The sequence below is a fragment of the Triturus cristatus genome, chromosome 5_1, assembly GCF_964204655.1.
Source record: "Triturus cristatus chromosome 5_1, aTriCri1.1, whole genome shotgun sequence".
NCBI classification, from domain to species: domain Eukaryota; kingdom Metazoa; phylum Chordata; class Amphibia; order Caudata; family Salamandridae; genus Triturus; species Triturus cristatus.
The window spans coordinates 920,163,956-920,190,396 of NC_140587.1; the positions used below are offsets into that span (position 1 = coordinate 920,163,956).

Sequence of the window (26,441 nt, forward strand, 5' to 3'; positions counted from 1 at the left end):
CGGCTCCGACCCCAAAGGTCAAACTGCCTGCTGCGTCGCACCCCGCTTCGACAGCACCACCAAAGGCACACTCATCAAAGACGTCGACGGCCATTGCCGCCCCTCGACTCGATGACTCGCCGGCACCGAAAAAGTCCACACCCGCCTCTACAGAAACGACCGGCACAAAGGACTCGATGGCACTCCAGGTGCGGACCGTTGCTGCGCAACGCACCAAACACAAAGCAGTCCTCCAGGACACGTCAGGCTCCGAGCCGATAAAAGCTCCAACGGCCTCTTCGGCACCGACCAATATCACTTTTGGCCTGCCGCCATCCACGGCCCCAAAACTGTTCCAGATCAGAACACGGGTCACCCACACCACGTTCACGCCTGCTGAACGCTCTCCTGCGGAGTCGTCTCCGTCACATGTCATCGACGCCGACACCGGCAGGATGGTGCTCCACAAAAGGAGAATAACTTCAGAGTCAGCTTTGGACTCCTACCGGATCCCGCTTAAGAAAAAGCTGCCGGTGACTTCGGAACCAGTTCTTTCCGAACCTCTCCACTCCTTTTACCAGGATCCACAGTCCTTCTCTCCCACACACTCCGACACTGACGTTTTGGAGGACTACATGGGTGACCATGTCCCCTACCCCGGAGAGATGGACCCTGAAGGCCAACAGGACCCTGACAAAGCTTGGGATGACCCTGTAGACTCGGGTGCACCTATGGATACACAGGACCCGCAACTCTATGGAGCAAAAACATCTCCCACAGAGGACACTGCCGCATTCAACGCCCTAATTGAACGTGCTGCGGCCAATCATGGGGTGCAACTCCACTCTGACACCGTGGAGGACGACTTTCTCATGGATACTTTCGCATCCTCCGAAAGGAATATAAAAACTCTACCCATGTTAAAGGGTGTCCTCAAACCAGCAAAGGACATCTTCAAAGAACCCACCAGGGCAAGAGTAATAAACCCCAGAATCGACAAGAAATACAGGTCGGCGCCTGGGGACCCTACCTACATTAGAGGCCAGTTACCTCTAGATTCCATTGTAGTTGCGAATGCTCGCAAACGGGCACACTCGCAAACAACAGGTGATGCTCCTCCCCCGGACAAAGAGTCCAAGGTGCTAGAGACCTCCGGCAAACGGGTTGCGGCCCAGGCAGCTAATATATGGCGCATTGCCAATACTCAGGCGCTCCTCGCCCGCTACGATCGAGCACACTACGACACACTAGAACATTTACTCCAACATCTCCCTGACCAATTCAAAGAAGGTGCCGAGATCCTCATCAGGGAGGGACAACTCCTCACAAACGCATCCATCAAGTGTGCACTTGATGCCGCAGATACAGCTGCCAGAGCCATAAACACTAGCGTCATGTTGCGACGACACGCCTGGTTGCGAATCTCCGGATTCAAACCTGAGGTACAAAATAACATCCTCAACCAGCCTGTCAACCCCGACTACTTATTCGGGCCGGAGGTTGACACCACCCTAGAGAAAATAAAAAAGGACACGGACACTGCAAAGTCCATGGGGGCTCTTCAAACGCAGTCCTTTCGGAGCGGCTCCTTTCGTCGCCCCGGAAATAGAGGAGCAGGTAGAGGACAGGGGTCACAGCAAACCTACAACAAAGGCAACACACAAAGCACCTACGATAAAAACACCCGGGGTGGTTATCGTGGCTCAAGCACAAAGGGCAGAGGACGCGGTTACGGCAACACCAGGTCCTCCCCCAAGAACAAACAGTGACGCCCTCTCCCTTCCTCCCGACCACATAACACCTGTCGGGGGAAGGCTACAAAGGTTCCTGTCCACGTGGAACTCCATCACCACGGACAGGTGGGTCAAAGACATTGTCAAATACGGTTACTGCCTAGAATTAACCTCAACTCCACCCACAATACCTCCAAAACACCGTCCTATGTCCTCAGAGCACTTAACGCTCTTACAGCAGGAGGTGCTAAGCATGCTACTAAAAGGCGCAATAGAGGTCGTACCCGTCCACGAGCAAGGTACGGGGGTGTACTCCCTGTACTTTTTAATACCAAAAAAGGACGTGTCACTCAGACCTATATTAGACCTGAGACCCCTGAACCGCTACATTCTCTCCGAGCATTTTCACATGCTCACTTTACAGCAAGTCCTCCCGCTGCTCAAACAGGGAGACTTCCTGGCCACACTGGACCTCAAGGATGCGTATTTCCACATACCCATTCACCCCTCACACAAAAAATACCTCAGGTTCACTGTTCAAGGGCAGCACTACCAATTCAAAGTGCTTCCCTTCGGCGTGACAACAGCACCCAGGGTTTTCACAAAGTGCCTAGCTACTGTGGCGGCACATCTACGGAGGCAGCACATACACGTCTACCCTTACCTGGACGACTGGCTCGTTCAAGCAAAGTCAGCCCAGCAATGTGCCAGCCACATGTCCCGCACCATTCACCTCCTTCACAGTCTGGGATTCTCACTAAATTACCCAAAATCCCATCTCCAGCCCGCACACGTACAACAGTACCTAGGTGCGACTATAGACACTCTGGCGGCCACAGCTCAGCCAAATTTAGTGAGGATCAACAGCATGCAAATGCTGATTTCCAAGTTCAAACCCCAACACTCCCTTCCTGCGCGAGTGTTCATGCAGTTGATAGGCATGATGGCCTCCTGCATTTTCATAGTCCCACACGCGAGACTACATATGCGCCCGCTTCAGGAGTGCTTAGCACGTCAGTGGAATCAGGCTCAAGGACAGCTGAAAGACCTAGTGTTGGTGAGCGGTCGGGCATACAACTCTCTGCATTGATGGAATCCACAAAACCTTTGCAAGGGCCGACCGTTCCAAGAGCCTGTTCCACAAATAATACTGACAGCGGACGCGTCTCTCCAGGGATGGGGAGCTCATGTACTCCACTACACAGTGCAGGGACTATGGACAACACAACAGAAGAAGATGCACATCAACCTTCTGGAACTGATGGCAATCTTCCTGGCAATGAAGGCATTCAAAGTACACTTGTGCAACAAAGTCGTGTTGATCCGGACGGACAACATGACCGCCATGTACTACATACAAAAGCAAGGAGGAACACACTCTCCACAGTTGTCTCATCTGGCTCAGAGCATGTGGAAGTGGGCCATTCAGAGGAACATGTTCCTCATGGCAGAACACCTCCCCGGCAAGGACAACCAGATGGCGGATCTGCTCAGCAGACACAGCCACCAGATGCACGAGTGGGAGTTACACTCATCAGTACTCCAACCGTACTTCCAGCAGTGGGGTCATCCAGAGATAGACCTATTCGCCACAAGCGAAAACGCAAAATGCCAAAGCTTTGCCGCCAGGTTCCCACATCCGCAGTCGCAGGGCAATGCGATATGGATGAACTGGTCCGGCAGATTTGCGTACGCTTTTCCCCAAGCACCACTGCTACCGCTGGTGGCACGCAAACTCAGACAACACTCACTGACACTCGTCCTGGTTGCTCCAACGTGGGCACGCCAGCCGTGGAACACCACCTTTCTCGAACTTTCCGTGGTGCCGCATCAAAGGCTGCGGATCAAACCCGCGCATTTGACGCAGAACCATGGAGAGATTCAGCACCCAGATCCGCAACAGCTGAACCTGGCAATCTGGCTCCTGAAGTCCTAGAGTTTGGCTACCTAAACCTGCCACCTGACTGTATGGACATCATTAAGGAGGCCAGGAGACCCACTACCAGAGCTTGCTATGCAGCCAAATGGAAAAGGTTCGTCATTTATTGCACTAATAATGACATTAACCCGCTAGACGCATCCATACAAAACATAATTTGTTACCTCTTACACCTATACCGATGCAATCTGGCGTACACCTCTATACGTGTCCATTTGACCGCAATATCAGCCTATCTGCAGACCAGGCAGCACCTCTCTCTATTCAGAGTGCCTGCCATCAAAGCATTCTTGGAAGGACTCAAATGAGTCATTCCACCAAGCCACCCACCGGCTCCAATGTGGAACCTCAACTTGGTCCTCACACGCCTGATGGGTCCACCCTTTGAACCTCTACACTCATGCGAGCTTCAATTTCTTACCTGGAAAGTAGCTTTCCTAGTAGCGATCACTTCTTTAAGAAGAGTTAATGAACTCCAGGCACTAACCGTTCAAGAGCCATTTATACAGGTTCACGCCAACAGGGTCGTACTACGTACCAACCCCAAATTCATGCCCAAGGTGGTATCGCAGTTCCACATGAATCAAACTATTGAACTGCCTGTTTTCTTTCAAAACCCACAAACTTTCGCATAAAGAGCCCTCCATACACTTGATGTGAAAAGAGCCCTCATGTATTATATCGACAGGACTAAGATCTTTAGGAAGACAAAACAACTTTTCGTTGCCTTTGCGCCACACCACAAAGGCAACGCCATCTCCAAAGCAGGTATAGCCAGATGGATCGTTAAATGTATTCAAATTTGCTATCAAAAAGCTAAACGCACATTAACGATTCCCCCACGAGCCCACTCAACACGTAAGTTAGGGGCCTCCATGGCTTTCCTAGGAAACATTCCCCTGCATGATATATGTAGAGCAGCCACCTGGTCCACTACACATACATTTACCAAACACTATTGTGTAGATGTGCAATCAAAACAGCAGGCAGCTGTTGGACAGGCTGTTCTCAAAACTCTTTTTCAGACCGCTGCAGCTGGCACTGGTAGCCGCCGCTAATAGAGGGCACTGCTATCTATTCTATGCACAGATATGAATTCAGCAGCCCACATGCCTCGAACTGAATATGCTACTTACCAGTATGCATCTGTTCTTGGCATGTAGGGCTGCTGACATTCATATCGCCCTCCCTCCTCCCCGGCGCCTGTAGCAGCTGCAGCTCTCAGAATTACTGTAAGCATGGTCATCACTTTCTGTATCTACTCCATCACTGCCACAATGGCGAAAAACAATCTGAGGATGGAGAGGATGCCCATGCGCACTGTAGTCCAGGGGAGGAGTCACCTATCCCAGGATACTTCGAAGACTCTTCCAGGACAACAACGTGCAAACATCCGGACCCAACACTAGGCGGCGATCTATGCACAGATATGAATGTCAGCAGCCCTACATGCCAAGAACAGATGCATACTGGTAAGTAGCATATTCAATTTATATGAAACCTCTCCTGTCGAGAAAGTATATTTTAATTCCAAGTGTTGGTTCTAAAATAAAACGAGCATATATTTTTTATGTATAAACCATTGGCCTAGAGTTCAGTTATTGAGTGTGTGGAACCATTTGCTGACTGAGTGTGTACAACAAATGCTTTACACTGTCCTCTGATACTGCCTCACTGCTCGACCAAGCAACCACTTTAGAGAGTAAGGTTATATCTAACTTTAACCTCCGTTAAACCCTTGGGGTCTGTGGACTCTGTACACCCTGTACCTATTAAGGAACAGTATATACAGAGCCACTTTCTCACAAGGCCCCTAAGGAATGCAGCACTTATTGTGCCACCCTTAGAGGCCCTGTATCCTGACACACACTGCCTTTGCAGGCTGAGTGTCTGGGTACAGAACAAAACAAAGATACGACATGGCACACATGCCTGTGTGCCATGCCCACAAACCACTGCCCTGGCATACCTCAGTCACCCCTCTAGCTGGGTGCCCTATGCCAGTGGTCAGGGTACAGGTGCATGAGCCCTGTACCCCTACAGTGCCCAGGCCCATACCTGGGCCCTGTAAGTGCAGTGCTGCCATTAAGAGTATATGGTCCTGGGAGGTTGTCATTACGAACTCCACAGCACCATGATGGCTGCACTGAAGACTGGGAAGTTTGGTATCAAACTTCTCAGCACATTAAACCCACACTGATACCAGTGTGGGATTTAATGTAAAATGCATGACAGAGGGCATCTTAGAGATGCCCCCTGAAACTCGACCGACTGCCAATGACCTGACTGAGTGGCTGCGCAGGCTGCCGCCACCAGACATGTTTCTGGACCCCTGGGGTCGAGAGCTTGCTGCTCTCGGGGGCCTGAAACCATGCACATCCTGGGACGAGGTGCCAAGCCTCCTCCTCCAGGATGGGCAGGGTTCACGAAGGAGAAGCTTCAAAGGCAGCAACTGGTCCCCACTGGTTCTACCCCCCACTTTGGGCGGGAGAACCGGCGGGAAAAACAAGTGAGGAAGAGAGGTGTGCCCACCTCTGCCAACTCCACCCCTAAGGTGGGGGAGGCGAGGTGAAGCACAACCACGAGTCCCCGCCATCTTGAGGATGGGGGAACCCAGCCAACCAGGGACAGGCTCCTGCCTCCCTCCCACTGGAGAGTGGCAGAATTAGGGGGTGTAACCACCCCAGGGAAGGGACCCATTGGTCCCTGTCCTTTACCTACCTGTAACACCCCTAAATGTAGTATTTAGGGGCACCCTGAACCTTCCTTCCTCAGATCCAGCAACCACAAGAAAAGGGCGAGAAGCCGTGCAGAGCTAAAAAGAGGATGACGCCCACTGACTTGGCCCCAGCCCTACAGGCCTGTCTACCCTCGAACCTGCTCCTGCAAAACCCAGGCGTGTCCAGCGGCCACCGACGTCAAAAACCCCAGAGGACCGGTCTGCACTCACTTTCCAAGCTGCTTCTCACGTGAACACCGAACGTGTTTGAACTGCAGCTTCTGGTGCCAGCCAGAAACCGCTAATCCAGCACACTCTGCACCCGCCGAGCCCGGCCTGTGTTTGAGTGAACAAACACAACGAGGAGGTCCCCCCGGCGATCCTGACCAGAGATCCGGCGATCCCTGACCTGCCTCAAGCCTCCAGATGACGCCTGCAGCCTCAATCCAGGAGACCTATCCCCCCCCTGCCCCCCGCGACCCAAGCGGGTAAGAAAATCCGACGTCTAAAGGCACCCCTGCACCCGACGCCCTTGTGTGCCCAACCCAGTGGTGCCTGACCATCCCTCTACATCACAACTTACCCCTCAAAGTGGTGGTCACTCCTGGAAGATCTTAGTCCCCGAGCCTGCAGCGTTTTTGTCCCATAGAAGCTCCATTGAATTCAACAGGGCACCCGACCTCAAATCTGCACCCGGCTGTCCTAGTGCCGCTGAGGGTGTCCCTTTGGTGCTAACTTTGTCCCAAACGTGCCCTGAGCTTAACCCCAGGAGCTTTGCTCCCACAACCCTGTGGCCTGCTTGCCAGCAGCCACCAACCGGAGTCCCCCTATCCCCCTTAGGATAACATTGGGCCTCAACACTCCGGCCGCCCGAGTGCCGCTGAAGGTGCAACAACAGTGTAACACTGACCCTGGGAGACCCCTGAGTCTAACCCCAGAACCCTAACTCAAAAGACCGATTATTTACCTTGAAACCGATAACTCATTTTTCCTCATAGGATAACATTGGCACTTTTTCTCTCAAAATTTTTCTGTCTACTTTTGAAAACTGCAAATATTCCTTATAAATCAGCCGATTGACAAAAACGCATTTTCTCAACTGTTTTCAGGAAATGTCCCAGTGCTGAATCCAGGATCCAGCACTGAGTAAGAAAATGTAACGAAAACATAACTTACCTGCTAAGTGAATTTCATCCCATAGGATAACATTGGTGATTCTATGTGAAAAAGATTTTAAGTGTCAACTTTTGAAATACAATAATGTTACTTAAAAATCATACCTTTAACCAAAACACATTTACTCACCTGTTTTCAGGAAATGTCCCAGGGCTGAATCTAGGATCCAGTCCTGTGGATAGAAAAGTAATCTGAAAAGCAATTAACTACATTTTACTTAAAAAGCCCATTCAATTGAATGTACTATACCTGCAATGTGTTGCAAACTGCTTTCCTAAACCTGTAATCAAAACCAGTACCAGTTATACTGCAATTCTGAACTGTGTTCAAACAAGTCAAATACTACTGCAAAGTAATTATATGTTTACCTGTACCAGGCTTGCTTGGTTCTAGAAATAAAACAGTATATTTTTTATACAAAAAAATTGACCTAGAGTTCAGTTCTTGAGTGTGTGAGACCATTTGCTGACTGAGTGTGTACATCAAATGCTTTACACTGTCCTCTGATACTGCCTTACTGCTCGACCAAGATATCACTTTAGAGAGTAAGGTTCTATCTAACTTTAACCTCTGCTAAACCTCTGGAGACTCTTGGACTCTATACACACTGTACCTCACTTTGGTGCAGTATATATAGAGCCAGTTTTGCAGCATAGACGTCTTCTAGATTCACAAACTGTGCATATTCCGCCATCTAGTGGTTGGAGTCGGAAAGTGCTTTGTATTTTTTTTCTAGGAACCAGTCATTCCCAAATCTTCTCCCATTTCATAACATTGCTAGGGCGGACATGTAGCGATCTATGCTTACAATTTAGCAGATAATACAAAGGATATTCAGGCCTACACCAAAAAGGTTTCCCACACCGAGCCAACATATTTTATTAGTACTCATGGCAGAACAAGCCCCTTTGTTTAGCACAAGCAGGAAATATCTGGCCACAAATCTTTGAGCAGGCCACCAAATGCAGCTCACGTCTCGGCAGACGGATGGAATCGACATAAAAACCCCGCACCCCACTCCTCTTCAAAGCGGACGAGAGGGATTCTTCAGAGTTGAAGCAAACAACCCATAAATTCTCCGCTTATCTCCAAAAGCGCATTCCTCTAAGGCTCTCTGAAAACGGGTAGAGACACAAGAATTTGGGAAGGGGGGCCCCCAGTAACAGCATAGTGTTAGTTGCCTAGTACTAGGGCTATCACATATTGTACATAGCTCCCACTATAACATAACTCAACGGCCCAAAAACGCTCCCTAACCAGGGTAAAAGACCACCTTTGGCATTCTTTATAGCCGCTCAAGGCATTTAACTAAAAAAGCAACAGGTCACAAATAACCAACGATATTTCCTGCTTGTGCTGAACAAAGGGGCATGTTCTGCCATGATTCCTAATAAAATATGCTGGCTTATTAAAAGTTTCTCCCCTCTGTCGGTGTGGGAAACCTTTTTGGTCTAGGCCTGAATATCCTTTGTGGTATCTGCTAAATTTGTTGTGCTCTGTTTAGTGTGGAAGAGGCGCAGTTGTGCGATTCCACCTTTTTTTCCCAAAACCTTTTAAAATTAGATTGTAAACCACCTAAAGAACACACACATAGTGTACAAACCGCCCCTTGTCCTCTTGCCAGAGGAGCCGTGAGGTCAACGTGTTGTGCGTTCCCAACCTAGCACAAAACTAAGAAAGTAGGTTTCAGTAACGAAGACACAAAGTGTATCAAGAAACAGCACAATGACTCATTGCCTTAGGCACTGCACGGTAGCGGTGTTGGAAAATCCAACCTTGTAATAAAAGGAGCGGCAGTGCTGCATTATGTAAGGCTTTTGCTAGTACCTGGAGCAATTCATCCATGTTTTGCTCATAGATTAATTCATAAAGGAGAAAATTCTTACCTTATTGTCAGATGAACTATCCGCTCCCTGCGGGGAACCCCCCAGTTACCTGGAGACTGCATTCTGCCAGCGAGCACAGTACTTGCTTTGGTACCACCTCTCTCCAGAGTTTCTGGTTGGCTCTCTTTCTTGCCAGCCTCTGCTGCTGTCCCTTCCTAGACGTCTTCAGTGCACCTCCGATCTCCATGGCGGAAAAAATAATCTGAGAGCCTGCACACACAGGATGGGGGTTGTAGCCTCATCAGAGAGATCAGGTTTCGCAACCACCCAACACAAAAAAAAAAATACAAAGCACTTTCCGGCTCCAACCACTAGATGACGGAATATGCACAGTTTGTGAATCTAGAAGAGTCTAGGCTGCAAAACTATTCTTACTGGTAAGTCATATTTTTGTTTCTTACACCCACCAGTTGGAATTGAGCAAGGGCATGCTGTGTACCTGCATGCCAAGGTGCACGTAGGGGGTTCTGGGCCTACAAGCTGTCACTGGTAACTAGTCTTGGATGACTGCACCTTTGACTAGGAATGTCTCCGCAACCATAGTAGTGAGAGATTGAATTTTGATGGCCCTTGAATCAGTGGAACTCCCCCCAGCAAGAACAACTTGGAAAGGTGTCAGTACATTTTTTCCTTTACTATTTTTTTCAGAAGTATGTTCACTTCTTGTACCAGCTGGTCCAGCACAAAACATTTCACTGCTCTTTTTTAAAATTTGTTTATTGAACATTTTTAAAGAACATAAGTCCACATTCTGTACAAGACCAGAATATAAAGACAACAAATAAACTTCATTTACAATTTGTGGATACGAACTAGAGACAGGAGAAAAAAGGAAAGGGATAAGAAAGGGGGGGGGGGGGAGGGAGAAGGAATCATAGAAAGGAGAAGGATGAGACCCGAGTGTAAATTGAAGTGAGAAAGGGAAGGAGGGTAAGAGAAGGGAGGGGAAAAAAGAGAAGTTACAACCCCAACTTGGGGAACAACTCAGTACAGCAATCAGAATAAATACTTTGGATATTCAAGCAGTACATCAAATACGACATTTGGCAGCCGTATTCGGCATGGTGTGTAACAACAAATACATGATACGTAATGGTTAGTCCGGCATAAGGAGCAAAGCAATGTCTGTACGTTATAGCAGGATATTATGGATCGGAGGTACAGCAAAGGCCAATTGCAAGTAGACACCTAGGAGTCTGTCATATGGACATCAATTGTGTTTTGAGATATAATCCAGTCTTGAAAGGGGGCCCAAATATCCCGGGGTTTAGAGGCAGCCGTCATTAGTTCCCAGAATGCATTAAGTTGTTCCTGGCAATAGACAGCATCTTGTATCCAAAATGTAGACTTCGGAGACCTGGCCTGCCTCAACCCATAGCGACCAGTCTCTTTGGCCACAGCAACAACATCGCTAGGAGTCGTCTGACTTTATCAGTGGTGTCTTTTGTGTACCCCAATATACCAAGGAACGGTGTTGGCTCTAGTCTCAACTCTAATATCTCATTGATGGAAGTGAAAACATCCATCCAGTATTTTGCTATCCTGGGACAGTGCCATGCAGTATGTAGAAAGGAGGCCTGTAGAGAACCGCACCTCCAGCACTTGTCATCTTCCTCTAGCCGCATATTGAACAGCTGAGTTGGCGTTCTATAGTATCTATGTAAGAATTTAAAATTAATCAAGCGGAGTTTGTAATTCGGGGATAACATCTCTAACTGACCACAGAAGAACTTCCACTGCTCCTCAGTGAGGGGAGTGGGTAACTCTGCATTCCAGCCCTCAAGAGCCCTGGGGTAGATAACCGGATAGTTAAGTTGCATGGAGTTGTAAAGTATTGTGATCTGCTTACGCCTGGAAGTATTTGTGTACATTTGCTCTAGGGCTGCCAGGGCGCGTGGGGGTGCGGGGAAGGAGCTGTGTAAATTACGACAGTTGGCACTGATACGTGTTCTATATAAAAATAAATCTGAGAGGTGTGTTGCATTTTCCTCTGTTGCTATTGGGGGTGAAATGAATGTATCTACCGGGTAGAGATCTTCGAAGGTCTTCCATCCCAACCTGTTAGTGCGTGCAATGTCTCCCCAGTCAGCCATCGCTGGTAGCTGGGGGTGGTGTTCAAGTGGGGCAGATGGGTCATACAAGAGCTTGTGTTTTGCCCTCAAAACGCATATTATTCCAAGCCCATCGTAGTGTCTCTGTGGTATCCATTTTGTGTCGGGGTATTTTAAATTTTGAAAAAACTGAGACATTTAATGGAATAGGTGCTGTTCTGTCCAGTTCGATGGCTATATGTGGTTGAAATGGGGTGGGGAATAGCCAATGATTTAAGAACTGAGTTTGTGCGCAGTAAGCGTATAAGGAGATTTCCGGTGAGCCCAGCCCCCCTTGACTCCGAGGTAGGGTGAGAAGTTCCCATGATATTCACGCCTGTTTCCCAGCCCGCACCAATGCACCATTAGGGTTCTCAGTCTTAAAAAAAGGCTATAGTCCGGGGGATTGGTAGGTTGACAAAGATGTACAAAAATGTTGGTAGCACAATCATCTTTGCTATAGCTATACGTCCTGCTAAGGCTAAGGGCAGCCGTGACCAGGTTTTAATTTTCCCTTCAAACCAGCTGACAGCACGCCCCAGATTCATCTCCCACAGTACTTGCATGTTGTGGCTAAGCCAAATCCCAAAATATTTAAGTGGACCATCAGCCCAGGTTAGTGAATAGTCCATAGTGAATGGGTTAGTGCAATCTGTCAGGGGGAACATCGTATATTTGGACCAGTTAATCTGGATCCCAGATAGCCCACCAAACTTGGTTATTTTGCGTACTGGGGGGGGAGGGGAGTGTTTTCCTCTGGGTTGATGATATAGAGTGTGATATCATCTGCGCAGAGCGATTATTAAGAGACCTCTGGAAGTGAACCCCACTCCTCTGTTAGCATGATGTTGAAGGATCTGGGCGGCCAGTTGCTCCATGGCTATTGCAAAGAGTAGTGGAGAGAGAGGGCACCCTTGTCTTGTGCCCCTGGTAATAGGAAACCTTTCCGATAGCCCGTTCACGCGCAGCCTAGCAGTAGGGATCGCGTATAAGAGAGTGATCTGTGCTATAAATGCACACTTCGATGTGTAAAATTTTGAGGATGAACCAGGATATTGGACGGATATTACCTCAGCCGGGAGCTCACTCAGAGCGACTATTTCGCAGCTTGGCTAGACCATGCCCCCCCTAAACATTTCACTGCTTAATGGAATTTTGGGGTGGATAATCTGATCTGCTACACATTCTCTGCATTATTTGGCACCTATTTGTCCTTGGTCTTCGTTCGTGTTCCCAGCAGGAAGGTGATGTTGATGCTCCCTTCCATTCGGGAGATTGGCATTGGGGCTGGATGGTAGTCATTGTTATGCAGCATGAATCCTTTTCTGGATTCTCATGCTGTGTATTATTCAGCCATCTAGTGGGTGGGTCCTGAATTCTCTTTTAATTTCTTTTAATTATTGGGCATCGTCGACTACAATTTGGTGGAACGTTTGCCCCCTGTCTGCCGTTCCTGTGCAGATCCGCCATCTTCAGATTATTTTGTTCCACCGTTTGGTCTGTAAGCAATATAGGAGCTCCGAAAGTTTTTGGGAAGAATCTGAAGGTTTTCAAAGAAAATCTCGATTTGCTGAAGACTGCGAAGAAAAGACAGAGAGAGAAGGGGATCATACAGTCTGTCCTTCTGACGGGGCATTCCCCCGGATGGGGATCCTTCTCTCTCCCCTTCCGACGGTAAAACCAGCTGGGAATTACCACGTGGTCGCCACCACAAGTTTTGCTGCGTGAATCTTTCTGGATTCACTATGCTGTGCATTATTTTGCCATCTAGTGGTTGGTTCAGGCATTGTTGTATTTCTTCTTTCTTTTTTTCCCCCCGTGGCCAAGGTGGGCGTCGGCATACCACCATTTGGTGTCCTTCGTGACGTCGACGCGCTTCCTCCAGAAGCTCCCACCTTTGGTCGCCATCTCCGGATTCGTTTTTCCGCCGTTGGGTCTGGATCGTCAGGGAAGGAGCTCCACAACTTTGAAGAGAATAATCCATGAAAATCAACAGGAAGATCGAGAAATCACCGCATAACATACTGGATTACGAGTCACATAAAGGGGACAATGAAAGAAGAGAATGAACATCGATAACTTAAACGTTTCTACAGAGAATGAGCACGCAGGGGCCTCCCTGGGCGTGGTAATGGAAAAAACTCCCTTTAAATTCTGTGCAAACTGCCACCCCAAGTACGCTTAGAATAATCAACACCCAGTGTGCGATCTCTGCCTGCCGCTCAACCATCGAAGCGAGGACTGCAACGCCTGCGCGGCATTGACTCCGAAGACCCTCAGAGTAAGAGAGAGGTAAAGAAGAGCAAACTAAAGCATGCAGGGGCAGGGTGCACCTCCATCGCTCCGAGATTTAGGACACTCCAGTGGAGAAGATGACAACATCACCGAAGGACCGGAGGATGCCATAGTCGTCGAGGTCAAAAAGAAAACGCCGAAGGAGGTAAGAGTCTTCGAACCCCAGGCACTCCACTGATACTCGCAAAAGTGAGTCAAAGTCCTCGAAGGGGCATTGCCGTTGAAACACTCGACATCCGCGACTGCATCCAAGGACAAACAGCCCATCGGTTCCTTCGAAAAGGACTCTCAGACGGCAAAAACCCAAGATAGGTAAAGGCATCGAAGAGCAGTCACGAAAAGGACGCTTAGACGTCGAAGAATGAAGGGCTGAAAGCGGCTACGACTTTGATAACCGCGAAGAGAAAAGCCAAAACAATTGACGCAGAACACGCGGCTGAGATGGAGAAGAAAAAGAAAAGGCTCGAGGCCGAGATGGCAAGCATCTTTCAACGCAAGAGGGACTTCAACGAGAAGATGAAACTGTTCTCTATTCCGTCGAAACCCACGCCCGAAGCCGAAAGGTGCGTCGAGGAAATTCAACCACTGACCACACCAGAACCTGGCGAGGAACAGGAGGAGGAAGAGCTGTATTACGGTGCGCTGAAGGTGAGGAAAACTAGCAAACTTACCAGGGATCGACATCCTCTGCAGCCCAGGACTTGCAGTGGCAGGATCTCGATGCCGAATCACCAGAAGAAGGGGTAGAATCCTATCCTTCGAGGCCTTCGCCGCCGGACGACATAGGGATCTATAACCAGGTCATCAAGAGGGCTGCAGACACATATGGAGTGCAGCTAGATGAGGTGAAACCCCAATCTTGCTTCCTCTTGGAGACATTGTTGCCATCACAGACAAGAAGCCAGTTCCTACCCATGCTCCCAAGTGTGCTGGACCAGGGTAAGGAGGCCTGCTATGTGTAAAGCAGTAACCCCAAGGACGGAGAAAAAATACAAACACTCTTCTAACGACCCTATGTATATTAAGTGATCAGTACCAGCGGATTCAATTAGAACATCCACGGCTAGGAAGAAGGCAAATATACCCACAAATACAGGGCCACCTCCAGACAGAGAGCAGGAAAATGGACCTAATGGGGAGGAAGATGGAAAGAAGTGCGGCGATCGAATGGCACATCCTCAATTCCAATGCACTCAGCAACAGGCACTCATACCAGCACTGGGAAGAAGTGGGCGAACTCCTAAAACACCTACCAGAGCAATACTAGAGAAGGGTGAACCACCTGGTAGAAGAGGGAAAAAACATGGCTAATACATGTCTGAAGTCAGCCCTAGACGCAGCGGGGACATCAAGCAGGCAGATGCTGGGAATACCAGAGAGGAGGCATGCCTGGCTAAGGATTTCTGGCTTCAAGAATGAAGTACAAAACAACATACTCAACACACCCTTCAACGGGGAACAGCTTTTCGGCGCTCCAGTTGACGAGAAACTGAATCAACTCAAGAACAAGCATTTACAATGCAACGGTCTCGGCATTGTTAAAGTTAGAGCTATTGGCATTGCTCATGACAATGCCGTTTCTTTAAATGTTTTAAAAACAAAAACATAAACAAAAATAATGTCATGAGCAATGCCAATAGCTCTAACTTTACCAATGCCAAGACCATTGCATTGTAAATGCTTGTTTCCTAATGTTTTAGTCAGAACTAAACATACAATCCAGGCCTTTTGACTTTGCCAATGCATATTACATTTGTGGTTGCAGTTATAGTTGTGTTCTGAAAAGACCCACTTGGCTAAGGCAAGTTGAGTTCTACATGGGCTACTTATCAGTTCTGAGAAAGAGTAGACTTCTTGAAGAGGTTGTCATTAAAAATGTCACTCATCCCAGGATGCACTGCTGCCCGACAGAAAGCTGGGGGAATTGAATATTTAAGTAATAAGTCCTTTGTAGGCCTGGACGCATGAAATTTCACTCATATCGCGGTATTTTTCCCACTCCCCTCAGCATACGGTGTTCCAAAAACTCTGCTCCGAGTAGCGGAGTTTTTGCCTCGCTTGCACTCACCAGTGTTAAGTTGGCGAGCGTGGAAAAGTTTACTCCAGACCACCTCCCGGCAAGATTTCTCCACGCAGGCAGCCGCAGATGGTCACGACCGCACGCGCTGAGCAACCTTTTGTTCGCGTTGAGCAACCTTTTGTTCGCCTTGAGAAACCTTCCGTTCGCGTTGAGAAACCTTGCGTTCGCGCTGAGAAACCTTGCGTTCGCGCTGAGAAACCTAGAAACCTTGCGTTCGCGCTGAGAAACCTTGCGTTCGCGCTGAGAAACCTTGCGTTCGCGCTGAGAAACCTTGCGTTCGCGCTGAGAAACCTTGCGTTCGCGCTGAGAAACCTTGCGTTAGCGCTGAGAAACCTTGCGTTAGCGCTGAGAAACCTTCTGTTCGGGTTGAGAAACCTTCTGCTCGCGCTGAGAAACCTTCTGTTCGCATTGAGAAACCTTGCGTTCGCGTTGAGGAAGCTGCTGCTAGAGTAGACCATCTACTCGAGCGGCGGAAAGAAGCAGCGCCCCCTGGCACTGCTCATTGTATTTTTCGCGCTAATTTTCCAGCGTGGGACAAACACCTGGTGTTAAAAATCAGTGCGAACGGTGCGGTCTAACGTTCCGCCACTTGCGGAAGTCCACGTAGCGAGGTGGAGTTTTTGGGAACTCCACAAACTAAACGCCCAGGCCTAGTCCTATGTATTAGAGGGCGTGGCAGCAAACATAGAAATAGACAATTTACTGAGATAAGTGAAGAGTTTTCAAATCGCCAATGTTTGTTCAACACTGAATGACTTATCTATATAGCGACCGCAGCACAGGAACTCGCCGCAGGGAAGCATTCCTTTAAATTGCTTTTTGGCAGCTCCCTAAATGCCCAGATGTGGGTTTTTAATCCGAGTCTCTTTCTGGCCGCAGCTGTGTCTGGCCACCTCGCCCTCTTGTTTTTTTCCAGCAGTGGAACGAAAATTGAAGGCAGCCAGGGCCTTATTATATATAGTGCCTCTTTTTTAAAAATAAACCTTCTGTGTGGTCATTGTGCACCGCCCTGTCTCCTGCGGGCCTTCGCCCACAGCTCTGACCCCAGATGTGAGGTCCCAGCAGAAGTAGATGGCGGGAGTGTAGCTGGTGCGGCAGGTGCAGTGACACCGGGACCCAGAGGCTCTGAGCATTGCTCACATTTACTGCACAGACAGCGGTGAAGTATTGGCTTTGCAAGGGGGGGCCGTTCCACACTTGCTAGCACACTGGCAGACGTGTGGTTTTGTGTCCAAACCAAGCTGCGGTGTTTTGTTGTCTGAATTGAAAAGCTCCAGGCGCTGTCCCAAACTGAAGCCGCCTGGGTGTGACCTTGCCGGCCCAAGGACATTCCCCGATGGTGTTTACCAATCGCAGCTTGTTGAGCACAGGACATTTCTGGCTAGCGTTGTGTGAAAGATGATTTTGAACATTTTATTTAAACTTGGTATTACCATAAAACCATCACCCGTTGGAAAAGATGGCTATTGTATAGAAGTAAAGCTTCATTTCCAAACCTCCTAGTTTGTAATCCAACCTGATGCATTCTGGGAAGTATTTTTAACGAGACCGTGTGAATGTTGTGTTTTTATTTAGTAATTTAGAGCGGGAGTTCCTTTATTTTGAGGCCTCCCTCTGTTTTAGAAAATGCAAAACAACAAAAGAATAGGAAGTCTGTCCTTCGAGATCCGCTGTAAGCTGTCAACAGTGCAGCGGGTGCAGTGCACCGGGGCCCAGTGGTGTGAGGAGGCCACTTCACACCGATTTGTGCTTGGTTTTTTTTCGGTGTCAAATCAGGGGACGCGAATCCAATTTACTTGCATGTATTTGGACATATGGCACCACGGCTACGCTACTGACTCAAATGTGACCTTGGTGCTATTAGCAGTGCTAAGCCAAATTCGTGTGTGAGTGGGGTGAGCAGTAAGTGGTACTCGATATCTGCTCCTCTGTCCCACCCCCTACCTGGAAGGCATCAACCATAACTAAGTGTCACCCTGTCTTCAGGGACGTAAGAGTCCCTAGTACTTGAAATGTAAAAAGAGAAGTGCAGGTACTCTGTACTCAGAGTACCTGCTTGTTTATGAGAAGTGCCGGTACTCTCCCTTTCAAAATTAAAAAAGTGCCAGCACTCCGTACCGGCAGTACCGGCCTATTTAAAGCACTGAGAGTACCCCAATACATAGTGTTACTTTGGTGTAGTATTGGGGTACCCTTAAGTTTCCACCTGCAGACAATAGGGGCTGGATTCACGAAGCCATTTCACCTCTGCTAGTGGCTTGATCTACACGTGCAAAATATGATTTTGCACTATAAAATCAATGTAGTCACATATAATATTGTATCACCGTGGTGCGATGCCATGTAGGAGTAACTCTTCTCACATGCATGAGGAGTGGGCATGCCAGGGTGGGACTGCCCCGTAGAGTTTGTGCACACCTTCAAACTTGTGAGTTTGTGGCTATTGTCAGCCTTTTTGTCAGTCCATCCTACCTTAAAAAAGGTTGGAGAGTTACTCCTACCAGAGAAGTAAATCCTTTTCCACTGTGGGAAGGGGCGGTGAACTCCCCCGAAATTTGGGGTCCGGGGGGGGGGGGGGGGGGGGGGGAGTGAGACTTCTGTTTGGAGAAAATATTTCCTCTTGGAGAAAAAAAATAGTACGTGCAAATGTAGTTTTAGTGCGCATTCACGCAGGCGTAATCCTATGCGCAATTACACTCGCGTAATTTTATGTACAATCCCGCTCGCGTACCTGCAGTAGTCACTACTTCCGGAAATCTGGTGGCTACAATGAATTACGGTTTCTGCGCCTCTGCAGGGAGGGCCTCACTGGTGACGTCAGACCAGAGAATGGACATTCGGACGGAACATGTATGACGCCAGCCGTGCATGCATGTAGGCCCCAAAGAACGCGCTTTCTGTTACAACTTGCACCAGCGCCTTCGGGGTTGTCCATGAACCGGTTCGAGCCGCCCTGCTCCGTTTAATAAGCATCCTGTGGCCGGAGGGCTGTCGTTTGAGGAATTTGACGGCTTTTGAAGTAAGTACCTGTCCAGACCGACGTGCAGCGCGTGCTTTAAGGGTTGCATCTGAGAGCACCCTTTTCTCTGACCTCCCTGGTTCAGTGCGTGCCCGTTTTTTTTATTTTTTATTCTTATCTGTGCCGATGGAGAAGACAGGAGATTAAAAATGCAATTGTTATAGAAGCATCTGACATTTTACAATTGTAAATTTTAGTTATTTTCGGGAAAATCTTCCAGAATGGGGCATTTTCAACCATTGCACGTTTTCATATAAGTTACAGGATTGGCCAATGCAGGGGGAGAGGAAGCCTTGAACACCGCCGCCTTTCTCCGAGGTCAGCCAGAAATGCCTCGGAGAAAGGCAGCGGCATTTTCGGATTCGGGGGCGTGTTTGTCTTTTCTCTCCTCCAGCCATTGGCTGGAGGAGATAAAGAGACTTTCTGCAAAAAACACGCCCCCGATCCGAAAAAGACGGGGCCTGATCGGAGTGACTGACCTCTTCTCCAGTGGCTGGCCAGCATTCAAGAGGCCAGCCAATGGAGAACAGGGGAGAAGAGGGGCTGGTTCAAGCCCCTCTTCTCCAAGTCGTTAAATCTCCCGACTTCCGGTTCTGCCTTCGGCAGACCGGTAGTCCTCTACCTAAAAACGATACAGCTAGGTCCATGGGGGCCAACAGGTAGGGGGAACCACCAACCTGTGGCACCACACCAAACCTTCCAACAGGGTTATCTAGGAGGTAACCGGGGACAACAGCAGGGACAGCAGCAGCAAAACTGGCAGTACCAGCCCCGAGGACAATCCTTTCAAGGGCGCGCACGAGGAAGAGGAAACTGACAGAGAGGGGGGTCAACAACCCACAGCTAAGTGACTCAGCTGTAGGACCAACACACTCCCAGTCTACATCTCTAGGGGTGCAGCAAGACATAACACAAAGAATAAAACTAACTCGGGACCAACCACAGTTCCTCCAGTACACAACGCCAGTAGGAGACAGGATAAAACACTTCCTCCATGAGTGGAGGAAGATCACATCAGACAAATGGCTACTAAACCTCATACAATAGGGGTACTGTATAGAGCTAGAAAAACCTCCTCCAGACAAAAGGCAGAGTACACTCAGCAAAGGAGCGTTCTCATTTGCTACAAGAATTCCAAGAACTTCTAAAGAAAAGGGCCATAGAAATAGTACCATACAAGGAACGAAAATATGGGGTCTACTCCACCTACTTACTCATAACAAAGGTGGACGAAAACATACGGCCAATTCTGGATCTAAGGTTCTTAAACAAATTCATAAAAACGCAAAGATTCAAAATGACATCTCTCCAAGAGGTAATATCCCAGTTACAGGAAGGGAATTACATGGCAACTATCGACTTAAAGGACGCTTACTTACACATCCCCTTCAACAGCCTACACAAACATCTACTAAGGTTTATAATCAACAAGACTCACTACCAGTTCACAGTGCTGGCATTCGGACTCATCCGCACCAAGGGTTTTCACAAAATGCCTGGTAGCAGTAGCAGCACACCTAAGGAGGCAAGGAATACATGTATACCCGTACCTCTACGACTGGCTGGTAAAAGCAAACTCTTACAACAAGTGCAAGCGGCACATGGAAGAGGTCATACAAACACTAGTCCAACTAGGGTTTTCAATCCATTGAGGAAAATCATCAATAGAACAAGAACAAGTGAAGATATTCTTAGGGACGGAGATCAACACCATACAGAGCAAGGTGTTTCCAAGCACAAAGAGAATTTTGGCAATATTGAAGGAGACACGTCTTTACCACAAGGGGCAAGCTCTGACAGTGAGGACAGTGAGCAAACTAATGGGAATGATGGCGCCATGCATACATTTGGTCCCAACCATCCGCCTACACATGAGGCCATTCCAAGAATGGATCCAACAACAATGGTCACAGGCAGCAGGGAGTTGGGAAGATCTAGTGGTTGTCACGCAAACAATACAGCACGAAATAGTGTGGTGGAACAAGAGGAACAAAACACAAGGGAAGCCTTTCACACAACCAACTCCAACAGTGACCATCACAACAGATGCCTCCCTGGATGGGGTGGGGAGCACACACAAACACCCTCAAGGTAAGGGGATTGTGGTCACAACAGGATGCGATGAAGCACATCAACTACATAGAGCTAAAGACAGTGTTCCTAGCCCTAAAAGCCTTTCAGAAACAACTGTACGGACACAGGGTACTAATCCAAAAGGACAATACAACCACCATGTTATACATCAACAAGCAAGGAGGAACACAATCAGTGACACTATCAGTGCTGGCACAGGAAATATGGAGATGGGCAATTCCAAGACAAATAGACTTGCTAGCAATACATCTACCAGGGAAGGACAATGTGGAAGCAGACAGACTCAGCAGACAGACGTCAGCATCCCACGAATGGTAAGTCAATCAACAAGAGATCAAAAAGATATTCCACAAATGGGGAACTCCGCAAATAGACCTGTTTGCAACACACCAAAATGCCAAAACTGCGCATCCAGGCAACCGTGCAAACGGTCCCTAGGGAATGCGCTATGGATAAGCTGGTCAGGGACATTTGCCTACACTTTTCCACACCGAGTACTAAACAAATGCAGATTCAGCAACATGACGCTAATACTGATAGCACCTCAGTGGGCCAGACAAACCTGGTTCTCACAGATTATGGAGATGGCACAAGCACCTGGACACAGGTTCCCCACAAGAAAGGACCTGTTAACGATGCAATACGGAAGGGTGCTACACCCAGAGCCAGAGAGCCTCAGCCTGGCAGTATGGCTCCTGAAGACCTAGAGTTTGCACACCTCAAACTACCAGCAAGCACAATGGCGGTGCTTAGAGAGGCAAGGAGACCTACCACAAGAAAGTGCTATGTAGCAAAGTGGAAAAGATTCTCCGAATGGTGCATTAGGGAGAAACTACAAAGAAGAATTACCAAGGACTCAACATTACTAAAATGCTTAACACATCTACTACAAAATAAACTAAGCTACACATCTCTAAGGGTGCACTTAACGGCGATAGTGGCTTACACAAGAGGAGAAACAGGGAAGAGTTTCTTCACTTCCCAAGTAGTAAAGAGATTTCTAGAAGGGGCAAAGAAAATTGCACCGCGAAACAGAATGCAACCTCCAGCATGGAACCTCAACGTAGTGCTAAACCAATTGATGAAGGCACCATTTGAGCCTATTCATAAAGCAACACTGCATATGCTCATGCTAAAGACAGCCTTCTTAGTAGCTATCACATCGATACGAAGAGTGAGCGAATTAACAGCTCTAACACTACAAGAGCCCTACCTACAAATACACAATGACAGGAGCGTAATGAGAACGGACCCACATTTCATGCCAAAGGTGGTGTCACGGTTCCACATAAATCAGACAATACAAATACCAAGTTTTTTCCAAAAACCATCCACAAGCACAGAAAAGGCGTTACACACACTGGACGCCAGGAGAGCAGTAATGAACTATATGGAAAGGACAAAACAGTGCAGGAAAATAAAACAATTCTGTGTCTTTTGCAAGCAGTTTTTTGGACGACCAGTTATCAAAAATACCATTGCACGATGGATTGCACAAACCATATAATTCTGCCACAAACAAGCTGGGCAACATTTACAAGGAGCAGTACATGCTCACTCAACAAGGAAGAAAGGAGCAACAATTGCGTTTCTAGCAAATACACCTATTCAAGACATTTGCCAAGCAGCAACATGGACCACAGTGCACACGTGCACTAATGCGTAGATATTCAAATGAACAAGGAAGCGCAAGCGGGACAGAAGGTCTTACAACACATATTCAGTAACCAGCGCTCATCTTCCACCCAGCCACTACAAAGCTAACAAACCTCTACAAAGGTGATGCACAGCATAGTGAATCCAGAAAGATTTACGCTGCAAAACATATAGTTTCTTACCTGTCGGTGTAGTTTTGCAGCTTGAAGTCTTTCTGGATTCACTAGCGATCCCACCCTCCTCCGCCACAAACATGAGACAGGAGGAAGACTATTAAAACAGGAGAAAGACTATTACAAGAGAAGAAGAGAGGAAAAATAGGATCCGAAGATGGCGACCAAAGGTGGGAGCTTCCGGAGGGAGGTGGGGGGATAAGAAATATAATAATTCCGGACTTAACCACAAGATGGCGGAATAATGCACAGCATAGTGAATCCATTAAGTCCTCAAGCTGCAAAACTACACCGACGGGTAAGAAACTATACGTTCGCACAGAGATCCCCGTGAAGACTGTAACCTTGTCCACCAGAAGACCACAGAGACGAGGATTGCGAAGCCTGCGCTAGATTGGTCCTAAAAACGTTGAAGGTACGTAGAAGACATAGGCTGGAATTCTACCACACCAGGGCCAGCACCACCAAAGAAGAGATGGCCCTCAGAGAACAGGAAATAGCCAGCGATGACAACATCAAGGAGGCCGAGATAGTTCACTGAGGGTCAGACTTTGAAATCCTCAACACCAATGTCGAGAAAAAACAGGCTGAGACGAAAGCAGCAGGAGACGCTGAAAAAAGGATCCAGAAGATAACAAAAGCACTGAAAGGTCCAGAGCATAAAACCTCTGGCAAAGACCCAAAAAGGCAGCCTTGGCATCAGTTAAAACATTGACCGAATGTCAGCTTAGAGCAAAAGATGCTCACGGATCCCAGACCAAGGATACCGATGCAGACAACATGTCAAAGACATCAACGGTTCCAGCTGCTCGAAGGGGAGTAAAAGAAAAGAGCAATCTTCGGAGACGGCAGAACAGTCTACGCTGAAAAAGAGGCCATCGCTGATGCTATACGCCAAACAGAGGGCTCAGGAGGTTGAAAAGAAAAAGAGAAGGCTCAAGGCAGAAATGGTGGTGTTACTTTGGCGGAAATAGGAGTTTGACAATGAGAATATCATTAAAACCTTGGAGGCCAAAATGGAAGAATTGACCCTGGAGGCTCTAGCGAGACCTGATCCCCATTAGGTAGGAACGCCAAGAGGAGCTGTATGAGCCCGAGCAGCTGGAAGGAAGAGCAGGGTTCGAAGAGGAATTGTGGGTCGACTTCGAAACACTCTCCCGAAGAAGGGGTGGAGGATTATCCCTGGAGGCCATCACCTCCTGATAACCTTGCGATGTACATCATCATCAGGAGGGCTGCTGAAACATATGGGGCACAGCTAGAAAAGGAACAAGCATTTACAATGCAACGGTCTCGGCATTGTTAAAGTTAGAGCTATTGGCATTGCTCATGTCATTATTTTTGTTTGTTTTTGTTTTTAAAACATTTAAAGAAACGGCATTGTTATTTACAATGTCAATAGCTTAATCACTCTCAAATGCGAGACCTATTGCATTTGCACCCACACACAGCCACTCACACAAAAAATAGAGCCACCCACACACACACAGCCACCCACACACACACAGCCACCCACACACACACACAGCCACCCACACACACAGAGCCACCCACACACACAGAGCCACCCACCCACCCACACAGAGCCACCTACACAGAGCCACCTACACAGAGCAACCCACACACAGAGTTACCCACACACAGACAGCCACCCACGCATAGAGCCACCTACAAAAAAAGCCACCCACACAGAGCCACACACAGGCACTATATAAATATTTTACTATTCGTATGCGAAATCTTGAAATTGTATTTTGATAGGTAGGATGTGGTGCAAAAAAGGAAAAACATTTAAAATAAAGATAATCCCGTTGTATGATACTTCCTACACGGTCACGAATTAAGAACCCCATAGGATTTGAAAGTCCATCAAATTAAATAAAAAATCGATTCTACTCGTGCAGGCATGTGTACATGGTATTGTGCCCATTCGAATATTACAAACATGGTAACTAAATAACGAAAATTATTGCAAAATCAATATAACCCCCCAAAAAAATCGCTTTGAGAAAATGACCCTTTGTTGTGTGTTAACGCATCGCATATATGATTAAAGTCGGGATAATCCCTGAAAATGTAGAGAGTGGAGAGACTAACTAAGAGAGCGCCAAGGCCAAGTGACTGAGAGAGGGTCAGTGAAAGAGTAGAGGCCCGGTGAGAGTGTCGGAGGAGAGCATAGAAGTAGATTGTTAGAAAGGCCATGTAAAGGAGCAGAGAGGGCAAGTGATAGTGCCTGGGGAGAGCAGAGAAGCACATTGACAGAGAGGCCATGTCACGGAGCAGAGAGGCCAAGAGATAGAGTCTGAGCAGAGAAGTAGATTGTTAGAGAGGCCATGTAATGGAGGAGAGAGGCCAAGTGATAGGGCGTGGGGAGAGCAGAGAAGCACATGGACATAGAGGCCAAGAGATGGGTATGGTTCGGGTCTGAGGAGAGCAGAGAAGAACACTGACAGAGAAGCCATGTAGCGCAGCAGAGAGGCCAATGGATAGGGTCTGAGGTCAGTAGAGAAGCACATTGACAGAGAGGCCAAGAGATGGGTAGGGTCTGAGGAGAGCAGAGACGCACACTTACAGAGAGGCCAGGTAGCGCAGCAGAGAGGCCCTGTGTCTGAGCCGGGAGAGCCTGGCGCTCAGTGATGGCGCAGACATGGCCTCCGGCTCATGCAAGGTCTGAGCTCGCGCCTGGTTGGGGGAGGGGGTCTGCCCCGAAGTGAGGCGCTCTAAGTAGAACACGCAGGCCTCACAAGCACTGAATTCTCCGTGCGACGTGTGTATCGCTCTAATCTTTCCACACTCATTTACTTTCCCATTCTTCCGATTTGTCACCCTTCATGCCTCCCTCCGGCACCTCCACCCCCATCCTCCATGCTCCCACCGGCCCCTCCAGCCCGCCCTCCCTCTGTGGCAGAGGGAGGGCGGGCTGGAGGGGCCGGTGGGAGCATGGAGGATGGGGGTGGAGGTGCCGGATTGGATCGGTCACTCTGCACTGGCTTTTGTACGGAGCCCTCGAGGGGACTGAGCTCCTGTGCCCCGCTCCGGTGCTGGGGTGGGAGACGGTGGGGGTGACAGGGTAGGGGGTGGATTTCCAGCCTCACTTGTCTCCGGATGTTTGGGGGGCATCATGGGGGGAAGCTTTCCCCACATCAGAGTAACTTTCGCTGATCTTTGGGTCCCTTGTCCTGAGCCACGGAGCACGTGCGCATCCGGGGCCCAAATAAACTACAATTACAACAGCACAAAGCGAAACAAATACTGCACAATGTACACAACAAGTTAAAGCAAAAGAAGAATACGTAATTTGGACAAAAAATAAAGCCACATACATGGTCAGTTCAAAAGTTACGAAAAAAGCAACGTAAAAGTTATGAAGAAAGCAACGTTGAAAAAGAAGCAATAAATATACGACGAATAGGTAAAAACAATGATAAAGAAAACAGTTCATTAGCAAAGACTTTCCCATAACCCAATGGCTGAAACAGGTGAATTACAAGTAAAAATGTTGAAGCCATCAAGTACTGGCAAAACTGTTGACTTACCTGGCGAGAGCCATGACCACCACCACCTTTCTCCGAGGCGAAGCAGAAATGCCTCGGAGAAAGGCA

The 26,441-nt window shown here is 48.2% G+C and overlaps 1 protein-coding gene across 4 annotated transcripts in view; it reads left to right on the forward strand.

The window, feature by feature from the left end:
- Positions 1 to 26,441, forward strand: part of LOC146831607 (uncharacterized) — a 331,737-nt gene that overhangs the window by 216,242 nt on the left and 89,054 nt on the right. The gene's annotated exons all lie outside the window — the stretch shown is intronic.